Here is a 14,058-nt window from a genome sequence, read left to right as displayed (position 1 = left end):
ATAAAACCAAGGCAAAGCAAAAGAAGGTGGGAAGAAAATCGATAACGCTTTGGGATCTCTGCATTTGACAACTTTTGCCTTATCACAATGATAAATTGAAATTTCTTCTCTTGTGGGTCTGAAATGCATGTTATACAATCAATCGGGTTGAATCATGAAGGCAGAGGTAAAGAGGCTTCTTCACATTCAATCTTGGGGGAATGAGGAAGAGTGGCAGAGATTGGCTGGCTGGAGGATTAAACATAAGGTGGGTAAAAGCAGGCCAAGCAGGAAAGGGAGAAAGAAGAGATGAATAATTAGTTTGAAGACAAAGAAGGTAAGGATGTTACAGGAGTGCAAGGGTGCAAATATGCAGTGATTAGGTGAAGGAGCAGAGGGTGCAATGAAGTAGAGGCTTTGGGTAATGTGCAATAAATTGAGAAAAATTTGAGTGTAGGTGACAGTCCCTTTTCCAACTACAATGCTCAAATAAAATACTGACTATAGCTATTGATAGCTTCCTACCCTACAATACCTACCATTCAACCGATCAGCTCAGCCTATTTCTTGCAGGTTTTAAAATTTGTTTCTATGTTCTAAATAATTTCCCTGATGGTTTACATATTGAAGTAAATATGACAGGTAAAAAGAGAAAAACAAGCAACAAGTTCAAGGGATAGATACAGCTAAAGGACAAAGAGATGCAGAAGTAGTAAACTAAAAAATATCAGGGACAGTTAAGTGAATGGTCATATTCATCAAATTACCATGTGAAATTCTCTTCTTAACTCTTTCCTCTGATTTCTTTACCTACTTCTCTTTAATTTAGCATTATCCTTAAAACTCGACTCTTTTCACCTCTCAAAATCCTATTTGACTCTTATGTCCACTGAAAAAAAAACTTCCTTGTGAAACGCTATGGAATGCTTTTCTATTTGGAAGACACTTCCAAATGATTAATATTGTTTTACACAGTTTGAGATGTACCCATTAGTCTGCTGCAAACATGATGACTGTTTGTGTTTTTTTAAAATAGCGATCTCAAACTTTTAGATACATTTTTAACTGCGTCCCATTTTTCGATATTTACTAAGCTGTCAGACAAAGACAATTATATTAGTACAATTTTTTAAAATTAATAAATACGCCGTTTTAATTTGGTTGTAATGGGTAACACAACCTCTCTGTGTATGATTTGTTATGGTGCTGGTGACAGTGTGACACAATAACAGCAAATAGGAGAGAAAGGTCAATTCTGCCTTTCTTCAAAACTGCATCCTCCCTGGTGTTCACTCTAACATCCAATAATTGTCTGAACCTCTTGCTGAAATAATTCATTTAAAATGGCTTTACTAATCTGCAAATATTTGACCATGTGTAAAAATATTATTTTTATTCTTTACTGAATATAAGGCGAGTGTACTTTTTAAATATTAAAACCAGATCCACATTCTGTTAAAAAAAACATAATTTTTCCTTTCACTGACCTAGACTGCCAATCAGTTTACAACTTGTTTTTGAGTGACTGACTGTGCAGTTTGCACTTTCTCTCCATGCCCACATGGGTTTCCTCTGGATGCTCTGGTTTCTCCCACAATTCAAGGATATGTAGTTTAGGTGGATTGGCCATGCTAAATTGCCCTTTAATGTCAAAAAATGTGTAGGTTAGGTGGAATAGCCCTGGTAAATGGGTTACAGGGATAGGGCAGTGAGCTGGGCAAGATAATCTTTCAGAGACTCGGTACAGAATCAAATGGGCTGAATGGCCTCCTTCGGCACTGTAGAAGTTCTATTGCATTCTATGATGTGAACATCTTTCACCTTCTTCCCAGTGTCAAACTGGACCCAATTGTACCCATAGCAACCTAAAGCTTCAAGACTCATTGTACAGAGTCAAAAGATGCTGTTCTTTTGTAGAACCACACAATTCTCTGTTGTTTTGAAGTGTCAGTGCTGGATATGAATATAGGTGGCACTTGCTGATTTCTGTTATTTTTCATGAACTGAGCAAGGAGGACTCAAATATGTTACTGTTAGACAGGAGTCATAGATATGACAGACACTGAATCCATTGCAGGTCGCATGAATCGCTTCGTTCCTCCAGTTTACTAGAAATTAAAGAGATGATTCCAAAACATAACAATCTTTTAAACTTTTGTATTCGCAACAACAGCTTCCTCTGATCATGACAATGATTTGTTTGTCATCTAGTCTGACCAACAGAAATGCAAATCTAATGCTATTCTTTGTAACAGGAAAAGCAGTTTCACACAATTGTGGTTTTTAATTATTTTATAGTCCAATCCATTCTTTCTGAACAATTGCAGGCCCTATAACATCAAAAATATAAACAGGCTTTAACTCCACTACCAAAACAAGGCTTTTCAAATGTCACTAAGATTAATGGTCGGTAATTCTTGACTAGATGCAGAAAAGTTCTCTTTTGGAGGCTGACTTGCAAACTATTGCAACCTTGTCCTCTAACAAAATCATATTTCAAAAATTATAACATCTTTATAAAGCCATTTCTGCATAGGTAATTACAAACTAAAACCCACTTGTCAACACAACTTGTTGGTTACTGGAGCACAAAATTCTATTTACAAAGTTACAAAATTTTAGTTAATTTAGTCATTTTTGAACTTTTTTTGTAGCTTGTACACTGCACTTTAATCAGGCCTCTGAAGTTGGCCTATTGAGATACAAACTCCCCGATTAAAGGGCCAATTAGGGAGACTTTACTTTGTATATAACTGGGAGTGTCAGTTCCTCTGCCACTCTTGAAGGTAGACTGCTGACTGACAGCACTCTGTACAGTGCTGTTAGAATTGTAAATAAAGGGATTCTGGTGAAGGTTCTTTGGCCTCCATGAACTTCTTACATTTATTACTTATTGCACCACAGTAAACCCTTAGCGCAATGCACTCTGAAAGCTTAAATTAAAATGATACAAAACTTTTGATGAGCTTCCAGTGAAAGAAGTTAAAATAATTTCAACCATGTGTTGCTGTATACTGCAAAAGTAAAAGTCTATTCAAATGTTATCTGGCTCTTTGGGGCGGCATGGTTAGCACTGCAGGCTTGCAGTGTCAGGGACTCGGGCTTGATTCCTACCTTGGGTCACTGTGTGGAGTTTGCACATTCTCCCCGCGTCTGCGTGGGTTTCCTCCAGGTGCTCCGGTTTCCTCTCACAATCCAAAGATGTGCAGGTTAGGTGGATTGGCCATTCTAAATTGCCCCTTAATGTCAGGGGGACTAGCTAGGGTAAATGCATGGGGTTATGGGCATGGGGACAGGGTGGAATTATGGTTGGTGCAGGCTCAATGGGCTGAATGGCCTCCTTCTGCACTGTTGGATTCTATGATTCTTGGTTAGGCTCTGATTCTGCAGCATCACAGTAATGACCTACATGCAGAGGTTACTGACAAGAGTAAAGGACAGTAAGAAGTCTCACAACACCAGGTTAAAATCCAACAGGTTTATTTGGCAGCACTTGCTTTCGGAGTCTCAGGCTCCTTCATCAGGTGAGTGCTGCATTAAATTAAATTGAAAGAGAAGTTAGGGTCTAGGGTTTACTGTAGTCACTCATCTGATGAAGGAGCCTGAGAGTCCAAAAGCTAGTGCTGCCAAATAAACCTGTTGGATTTTAATCTGGTGTTGTGAGACTTCTTACTGTCGCTTACCCCAGTCCAACGCCGGCATCTCCACATCAAGAGTAAAGGAAGCATTGATTTGTAGGGATCAATGTCATTTTACTTTCCCACTTATCACTTGGGTATGTGCATAAAATCTGGCCAGAAAGTACATTCTTTCTAAAAGCATTTATTCATTCAGAATGACCAAAAACCTCCCCCAAAGGAACATTCAATCAATTCTTGAATCATTTCAGAATTTTCACCTTCAGTACTCAATGCGGAAATACATATGATATGAAGACCTCCAAAATATGTCAGCGCTAAGTGTGCCCTGTACCAATTTAAATCCATTTCTTCTGAACTTCTCTTTCAATTTAATCTAATGCAGCACTCTATAATGTATATTTCATAACACATCTCATACCATTCCTGTTAAGACCAAAATACTTTTTTTTTCAAGGTTTGTTTTTTTAAAGCTCAGGATTCTAAAACTAGGGAACAGTTTTGTGGCTGTTCTGTGCACTCTAACCAACTTCCACATTTTAAAATATTTTTTTCTTGGTATGTGGACATCATTTACAATGCCTAAATTTATTGCCCAATTTTAATTGCCCTCCAAACGTTTGCGGTGGACTATCTTCTTCACTTATTGCAATCTATGTTTTGAATCTGTTCCTGTTGAACGTTAGGTGCGGAATCCCAAGAATTTTGACTCAGCAATGACGAGGAAATGGCAACATAGAAAATTGAAGCAGGAGTCGGCCATTCGGCCCTTCAAGCCTGCTCCACCATTCATTCTGATCATGGCTGATCATCAAATTCAATATTCTGATCCCACCTTCCCCCATATCTCTGTAAAGCTGCATCTAATGTATTCTTGAAATCAGACAACATTTTGGCTTCAACTATATTTTGTGGTAGTGAATTCCACACATTCACTACCAAGGGTGAAGAGTGCAAAGGTGAAGGAATCTCTCCTCACCTCAGTCCCAAAAAGATTTGCCTCTTATCCTCAAACAGAGACCCCTCGTTCTAAACTCCCACTATCAAGAGCATTCTTTGTGAATCTACCCTGTCAAATCCTGTTAGAATTTTATAGGTTTCTATGAGATCCACTCTCACTCTTCTAAACTCCAATGAATACAATCTTCACTGACTTCGTCTCTCTTCATATGACAAACCTCATATCTCAGAAATCAGCCTGGTAAACCTTCACTGCACTCCCTCTAAGCAAGGACATCTTTCCTGAGGCAAGGACACCAAAAGTGTGGCTTCACCAACGACCTGTACAATTGCAGTAATACATCTCAAGTCTTATCCCTCGAGTAGTGTGTGCAGTTTTGGTCACCACACTATAGAAAAAATTCCATAGTATACAAGGCTACAGACTGAGTGCTGGGAAACAGGATCAGAGTAGGTCTCTGCTTGATGGCCAGCGTAGACACAATGGGCCCAAGGGTTTCTTTTTGTGCTGTAGAACTCTACAACACTATGACTCTATCGCTCAGTTGTTGGATTCCACATGACCTAGAAGAAAAATGGCCAGTTGCTCTATGAAAGAATTGTTTAGAACAATAATCCACCTTCTCTGTTCCTCTTCTCTCTGGATGCCTCTATGTGATGATTCATTTAGATCTACAGAACTGCTCTGTGAAAGATTACGAAAGTAGGGTTGTGGCCTTTGAAAGGACAGTGGTCCGAACGCTGTTGAAATTTTCTTGGGAAATCTACTGAAACAGGAGATTCTAACTGCAGAATTTGGCTTTGATTAGCTGGTAGTTGGCAGTTTCCACGAAACAGTTGAGGTATACGAGTGATGGAGTGTGCTGCATGACTGTCAATGCAGGTTGAAATGTGCAGTTTTAGAAAGCTGTAACAGTGCAGCAACATCCAAAGTGTCCTGCCTCAATCTTCATCGATCAGTTAAAGTGAGTGACTGAAGGATTTTTTTTCTATATTATTTCACTGAATGTGGGCATTACTGGCAAGGCAAGCAGTTGACCCTGAACTGGGTGGCTTGCGTGGACATTTAAGAGGGCAGGTAAGAATAAACCACATTGTTGAGGGTCTGGAGTCACATGTAAGCCAACCAGTGACAGATGGCAGATTTATTTGCACATAGGGCTATAGTGAACCAGATAGGTTGGTACAACAATCAATGCTAGTTGTCTCGATTGCCACTACTGATTAGCTTTGATATTCCAAATTTATCAATTAATGATAAATTCCACCAAATGCTGTGATAAAATAAGAACCCATGTTCCCAGGTGCTATTGGCATTAAAGGAAATAATACAGGATGGTGGCCATCAGCAAAAGCTCTATTATGGTTTTGGAGGAAGCAAATCTTCAAAAGCCAGTGGAAGAATTCATCAATCAATTATCAAAAGGGTCCATTTTGCTGGATAGCTTTGAGCTTGAGCATATTTGAAGCTGCAGCTATCCAGCAAATTGTGAACAACTCCATAGCAATCCTGACTTCCATCTTCTGAATAATAAAGGCTTTGTGAAATCAGGAAATAGTCTGTTTGTAGCATGTGACTACCAGGATGGTGATGGTAAGGACTTGGCAACAGTAATACCACAGTAAGGCATCAAATATCATTTGGGGGGGGGGGGGGGGGGGGGGGAGTGATATGAGCGTATGATGGAGGGAAACCATTGATAAAGCAATTACAGATAGTTGGACCTAGGATGCTGATCTTCGGAACTCCTGAAGTGATGACCTGGTACATAAATGAATGGTCTCCAGCGGCCACAGCCATCTTTATGCCAGTTATGACTCCTGCCATGATGATTTTTTCCTTCCGATTCCACTGACTTCAGTTTAATTCTGGTTCCTTGTTGTAATACTCAATAAATGCTGATTTGATGTCAAGGACAGTCACTCTCATTTCAATTTGGAATTCTATTTGTACCCTTGCTTGTTGGAGTGTTATCACATGGCAGTGTTCTAATTTGCTGAATTGGGTCAAGACTGGCATCCATGATGGGTAGAACTTTAAGAAGAGTTTGATAGTTATGACCTCAATGGGAGGTTGAAAAGCCATGATGTGGAGATGCCGGCGTTGGACTGGGGTAAACACAGTAAGAAGTTTAACAACACCAGGTTAAAGTCCAACAGGTTTATTTGGTAGCAAAAGCCACACAAGCTTTCGGAGCTCCAAGCCCCTTCTTCAGGTGAGTGGGAATTCTGTTCACAAACAGGGCATGTAAAGACACAGACTCAATTTACATGAATAATGGTTGGATTGCGAATACTTACAGCTCATCAAGTCTTTAAGATACAAAGAACGTGAGTGGAGAGAGCATCAAGACAGGCTAAAGAGATGTGTATTGTCTCCAGACAAGACAGCCAGTGAAACTTTGCAGGTCCAGGCAAGCTGTAGGGGTTACAAATAGTGTGACATGAACCCAATATCCCGGTTGAGGCCGTCCTCATGTGTGCAGAACTTGGCTATCAGTTTCTGCTCAGCGACTCTGCGCTGTCGTGTGTCGTGAAGGCTGCCTTGGAGAACGCTTACCCGAATATCAGAGGCCGAATGCCCATTACCGCAGAAGTGCTCCCCAACAGGAAGAGAACAGTCTTGCCTGGTGATTGTCGAGTGGTGTTCATTCATCCGTTGTCGCAGCAAGATTGGCAAGACTGTTCTCTTCCTGTTGGGGAGCACTTCAGCGGTCACGGGCATTCAGCCTCTGATATTCGGGTAAGCGTTCTCCAAGGCGGCCTTCACGACACACGACAGCGCAGAGTCGCTGAGCAGAAACTGATAGCCAAGTTCCGCACACACAAGGACGGCCTCAACCGGAATATTGGGTTCACGTCACACTATTTGTAACCCCCACAGCTTGCCTGGACCTGCAAAGTTTCACTGGCTGTCTTGTCTGGAGACAATACACATCTCTTTAGCCTGTCTTGATGCTCTCTCCACTCACGTTCTTTGTATCTTAAAGATTTGATTAGCTATAAGTATTCGCATTCCAACCATTATTCATGTAAATTGAGTTTGTGTCTTTATATGCCCTGTTTGTGAACAGAATTCCCACTCACCTGAAGAAGGGGCTTGGAGCTCCGAAAGCTTGTGTGGCTTTTGCTACCAAATAAACCTGTTGGACTTTAACCTGGTGTTGTTAAACTTCTTACCAGGTTGAAAAACAGCATTCACTTGGTACTGCTGACTAGGGATGGTCCTGATCCCTTAGGCCTCATTGTTCAAACTGTGGTGTTGGGCTTTGCCATCATTGAGGATGGAGATGTTTATAAAATCTCCTTTTTCTGTTAGCTGGTGAATTATCCACTACCGTTCACAAGTGGATGTGGCAAGATGCAGAGATTGATGTAACCCACTGGTTTTGTTTAGCTGGCAGTTGGCAGTTTTCATAAAACAGTTGAGATGTCAAGACAATGGACAGAATTGCAAGGTTGTCAATGAGGGTTGAAGTTTGTGCTCAGTTAATTTTGTTGATAGCATTCTGCTTTTGCTGTTTAGCAGACAACTGCAGCCTCACCAGGCAGATATTTAATTTTCAGGTGAACCTACTGCTCTGCCTAAAATGTGCCTCAACACTCTTTATTGAACCCGGGTTGGTCTTCTGACTTGACTGAAAGAGTGAGGTATGTAGCAGCTGAGGGAATACAATTCTTGTGCTATTGATGGTCCTCATAGCCTATTGGTTGCCCAGTTTAAAGCTGAGAGATTTATTTCTACTCCATCCCACTTAACATATTGATTGTGTCACATGCCAGCATCCTCAGTGTGAAGAAAACATTCTCTCCATGAGGACTATGCAGTGGTTGCTCATTCCTACCAATGCTATCATGTACAATTGCATAATTTGCTTGTTTTGACTATGCAGTTCAATGTTCTGTTGGCTTTTTTGATTGCAGTTCTGCTGAGCCTCATGTCTATTGATATCCCTCCAAACAGTGTTTAGATTTGTGATACTTTGCAACTTTCTGCCAGAGAACAACCTTTAAATGTTCAGTACAAAACAGGAAACCCCATTTTGTCCTCATGTTTACCTAGATAATAGTCCCAACACCTCAAAAAATATTTCATTGGTAAAATAATTTAGAGTTGCGGAATTCTAAAACTAACTTAATTTATTTGATATTATTGGCAAAACACGGAACTAAATTCGTCTTCCTGAATTAGTCTTGATTGCTATAATTAATAATGAGACTTGAACATCATATATATTATTACATCTAGTCTTCCAATAATTACTTACATGAGTTTGCAGGCATGTTAGAAAGTCTCTTTAGCAATGCAGTATGTAAAGTGGTTACAAAAACAATGACGTATTAATCTGACATTTATATATAGAGAAAAATGGTTAGCTGGAAGCTGTTACAATCTGACTGAGTGCTTCAGGTGACATTATACAGTGTCAAGCACAAAGCTCAAGCTATTTATATAACTGTCATGTGAACTCAGATGAAATTTTAAATTTGAACTGATAGCAGGCAAAGTATTTCTTGTAATATACATAGTGAATGCCTGGGACTCGTTATGGTAAAGATCTATTTTTAGCTCATAGCAGCATTCATTATTGACAATAACTACCCCCATTGCCTTTGTATTGTGAGACAGAGCAACATACTCAAATTTACTGAACAATGTGTGGCCCTTAGCACTCTGTGCCATTCAGCAAACACATATACAAGGCAATTCCCCAGTAATTCATCCTTATGAAGCACATGACACATGCAGAGGATCTATTGATCAATGTATACTGTGGTATACTCAGATCAAATCCATCTTTAAATGTATTTCATCACATATCTCCCAAAATTAGATCAGGGAGATGCTTTCCAAGTTTAATATGTCACATACAGAACAAAAAGGCTTCAGGTAATTGGAGAAAAAAAATTACATTTTGTAATTAACATAACATATGCATGTTAATTAGATTTGATTAGCATACTTAATTCAAGCAAGGTGCCTTGTCGCTCACTCTTTCAAAGTTTCATGGGTATAAGACTTTACTATACTGTTGAGCATCTCAGCCTTCACAAGGTTAAAATGTATGAACAACATCTTGGACATGAAAATCGATTGAATAAAGTTTCTTCCCTGAAGAACGCGACATTAAGCTTGTGCTAAATATACTATCATTTCTTGTAACAAATAATATTTTACAGGTAATTTTGTAAGGTTAAAATCTAACTGTAGAAAATTGGATAAATGCAACAAAAGTAGCTTGAAGACTATTACACTTCAAAGGTTGGGGCCATTATGACTTAAGGACATAATGGCTAGAAAGGCAAGATCATAAAATAGCAGGTGGGCTTACTTATCTGGAGAATTGGAGGCAACTCTACCATCTCACAAGCCCCAGAATCGGTGCGGGCGAGGGTCCCACAGTGGAATTCTCCGTTGTCCTAGGTCTTGCTCAAGCAAGGCCGTAAAATCTTATCCAAGGTGTCTATACAGCTTGCAAAGAAATGTAGCTCAGACAGTTGTTGTGTTTTGGAAGTTTAAGAGTTACAACTAATTAAAAGCATTCAGTGAGCCCTGGAAGGCTTGGAAATGGGTGCAGCTCAAGAAAGTTCTTGGATTTCAATTTACCTGTGGGTTTATAGGGGAGTTGATGTTCTGCAGCAGGAGAAAAGACCATACCAAAAAGGTGCTGCTGTTAGCAGGTTCCAGGCAGCAAAGGTGCTGCTATGAGCTGGCTTTGTGTAGTTAGGGCTCAGGAGAAAGTTTAGGGTGCTGAGAAGGTAGCAGAAGGTCACTGGCCATGTTGGAAATGGTCAGGGCTCAAAAGATGCCCAAAACTATATCACTGGGTGGAGCTGGGGAGATGAGATCTTGGTAAGATCCATGGGCAGTAACAGCCCAATGAAGTTGGTCAGCTCTTAAAGAGCTGAAATTACGCCAGTTTAGTAGAGGCTGGAGTGGAGACTCGGAAATCCAGAATAAAATCTCAGGAGATGAGATTGAAACCCAGGGAGCTGCACAGTCATTGAGGCAGTCAAAGTTGCTTTGAGGGAATTCAGTGATTTGTCTCAGAATTTCAAAAAGATTGTGAGACTTACAATGCTCACTGACATCTGGGTGGGTTGCTGAAAAATCTGTGGGAACTGTCTTGGTTGCACTGGCTATTTATTGTTCAGGTCATTGTGTCCAATCACAGATTTCTTGTTAATTCACACGTACCTCATAGTAACCCAGACTGTAAGAGTACAAGACAATTATTGTAAATTGTTTTATCTTATTGGCCTTGTGCAATAAAGTTTATTTTTGTTTGTTCATAGCCTGTAGAACCATGTGGTTTTATTCTCTTAATAAGTGTATTGAATCTCAAACCTTGTCTGCTTGAACCAAAACTTTATTGGTCCCTGGCCAGATATTACCAAAAACCGAGGGGTCTGGTCCAGGATCATAAGCTTCAACAATAAAAAGGGGCTCTCATGGTTACCTTCTTTTACGACTGGAGAAAATTGAATTTTGATGTACCCATGTTCTAACTCTAAAAAGATCATGCTGAAACCCCGAATGGGACTGCAACATAAGAACATAGGAATTAGGAGCAGGAGTAGGCCATTTGACCCCTTGAGCCTGCTCTGCCATTCAATAAGATCATTGCTGATCTTTTCATGGACTCGGCTCCACTTACCCGCCCACTCACCATAACCCTTAATTCCTTTACTGTTCAAAAATTTATCCATTCTTGCCTTAAAAACATTGAATGAGGTAGCCTCAACCTCTTCACCGGGCAGGGAATTCCACAGATTCACAACCCTTTGGTGAAGAAGTTCCTTCTCAACTCAGTCCTAAATCTGCTCCCCCTTATTTTGAGGCCATCCCCCTAGTTATAGTTTCACCTGCCACTGAAAACAAATTCCCTGTTTCTTTCTTATCTATTCCCTTCATAAGCTTGTATATTTCTATAAGATCTCCTCTCACTCTTCTGAATACCAATAAGTATAGCCCCCGTCTATTCAGTCTCTCCTTATAAACCAACCCTCTCAACTCCAGAATCAACCTAGTGTACCCCCTCCAGTGCCAGGATATCCTTTCTCAAGTGAGACCAAAACTGCAACTCTTTACAACTTTTAATAGAGCATTTTGAACAGTAAAGTTAGTTAGGAATAGCACAAGAATATTTAGCTACAGTAACAGCACTTTAATCTTGAATATAATGTACAGCTAAATCAGTTTTCATGTCATGGAGGAGGTAATCAGTGTGTGCTGGTGTTGTTCTCTCCTGAGGCAATGCTTAGGTTTCAGCAATGTCTTTTTTCTTGTACTTTCTTTCAAATACATAGGAAAAAGAAATAAAGCAATGGGACCTCAACGGCTTGTCAGCCAATAATGAAAAAGACTTGGAAACATTTTTCAAGAAAGATGCAAATTCATCAAGACTTATTGGTCCAGATCTTATCAGGATTGAAAACACTGATCAGACAGAAAAATTGTATATTTACCCTCCTCCAATTTCTCTGAGCAATTTTTTGATAGAGGTTCCTTCATATCCAACTGTGCAGCACACTTTGTAGGGAGCAGTGCAGAGAATTCACACAAAAGCCATGTCCCCATTTTACAGCCACAACTGCCATATTTTGATAAGTATTCTGATAAAGAGCATAACTGTCCTAAAGCTTCTTTGAAAACAGCTGTGGAGAGAAGGTAAGTGGTTGAGGAGGTGGGGTCAGCAAGGGGATAGGGTAGGTGAGGACTGGGTGGTAGCTAAGGTGGTAAGGTGACAGCTGTGGTTAAGGTGGTTAAGATGGTAGGTGGAGTCATGAGAGATTGTCAGGTCGGGTTGGTGTTAGTCAGACTGTCAGCAGAAGTCGTGAGGTGGGTGAGGTTAGGTCAGGTCAGGTAAGGGGAAGTTGGATTGGGGGCTGATCAGTTCAGATCATGGGAAAAGGGGGGGGGGCAGGGGGAGAGAAAAAGAGTGTCAGGGGGTCAGCTGCATACTTATCCAGGTGTTAGACAATGTTTTTTTCCTGTCTAACATGTCTGGATAAAAATCCAGGTCAATAACTTAGAACCTCCAAGAATCCAACTCTAACTCAAAATTGAAGGCATTTTCCATTGTGTCCTGGGGAGCTGCCCATTTAAAGTTCGAACTTCCAAAGTAATTTCCATGGAATCTTTGCATTAGGATTTCAGAGGGGTCCCATAGTTAACCTTGAGGGGTATACCCAGTCTCCGACTACCCAGAAACGAGCAGATCTGGGCCCTAATGTTATTACCAATGTCACCTGCGCAACATAGATTGCAACTGCGCGTAATCTTTTACACGCGAGTTGTAGAAATTGCCACAGTTGGGGAAAGGAAATCTTGAATCTTTGTTACAATTGCATTTCCTCACCTCTGCAATTTAATTTCTAAACATGCATCTCCTCATTTTGGCAATCCATAAAGATGTCTTAAGACTATTTTGACATCTGCTAAAATGCTCAAAGATTTGCCAGGGAGGGGATACTAATCAAAGGCCCATTAAGTGCTCTAAAACTGTAAAAGCTACAGACGCAAGCACTATCCAATAAAACTGAATTTTCCATAAAATGGAAATTAGCCTCTTCGCCCTTTGACAAATAAAGTAGCCTTCACTAATAATCTATCCACTTCAAAAAAGACCAAAATAAAAATCTTTATTCAAGGATGGAATGCTGATTCATTTGCACCTTCTTAAACTGAATTTCAGAAGTGCAAATTGTTGAATACAAAATCTGCATTGGTAATTGAATGAGCGTTGGTAATGTACCCTTTCACTTTTTCACTGGTTGATCGAAAAATGCACAAAGCAAAATCAGCGTGCCTCTGAACGAATCTTCACTGAATAAAAACAATTACAATTTGAACCATGTTGCTGATGCGCGTTATCACACACGAGGCTTGAGATGCTCAAGGAAATAAAGGCTTTTATTTACTATTACAACGAAGCTACCATGTATAGTACACGATCCCAGACTGAGGGGTCCCAGACAGAGCAGTGACCTTTATACCTCTCCCAGGAGGCGGAGCCCGACTGGGATGTACCATAATAACTATAATACAGGGGTAACAGCCCAACCCTAACCCCAACAGCAACAAGTAGAACAACCCATCCCTAACCCCAACAGCAACATATATACATACTCGTAGTACTGGCCAGACCCTGGCTCAGTACTACCTAGTGGGAACCAACGATGGTTCACCACAGTTGCTTACTTGTGATGTGGCAACACCGCTTCTGTTTGCTTTAAGTTCAGAAAACCGAATAAATCACTAGGTTTCAAAGGGCTTCAAATTATTTTATAACTTAACTTCCAGGAAGCGTTTATAGGCAGTCTGGGAACAATGACAAGGGGATAATTGTTCTTTTATTTTGAAGTTATTGCCTGTAAGAAGGCAAATAACTAACATCTGTTGGCACAACCCAGATGCAGACCCAGTTTTTGTGCTAATTAACTTTACTGTGTTGCGCTCATGAATGGCAAAATAAAT

Source organism: Mustelus asterias, chromosome 17, assembly GCF_964213995.1.
Source record: "Mustelus asterias chromosome 17, sMusAst1.hap1.1, whole genome shotgun sequence".
Lineage (NCBI taxonomy): Eukaryota > Metazoa > Chordata > Chondrichthyes > Carcharhiniformes > Triakidae > Mustelus > Mustelus asterias.
This window is presented reverse-complemented; position numbering follows the sequence as displayed.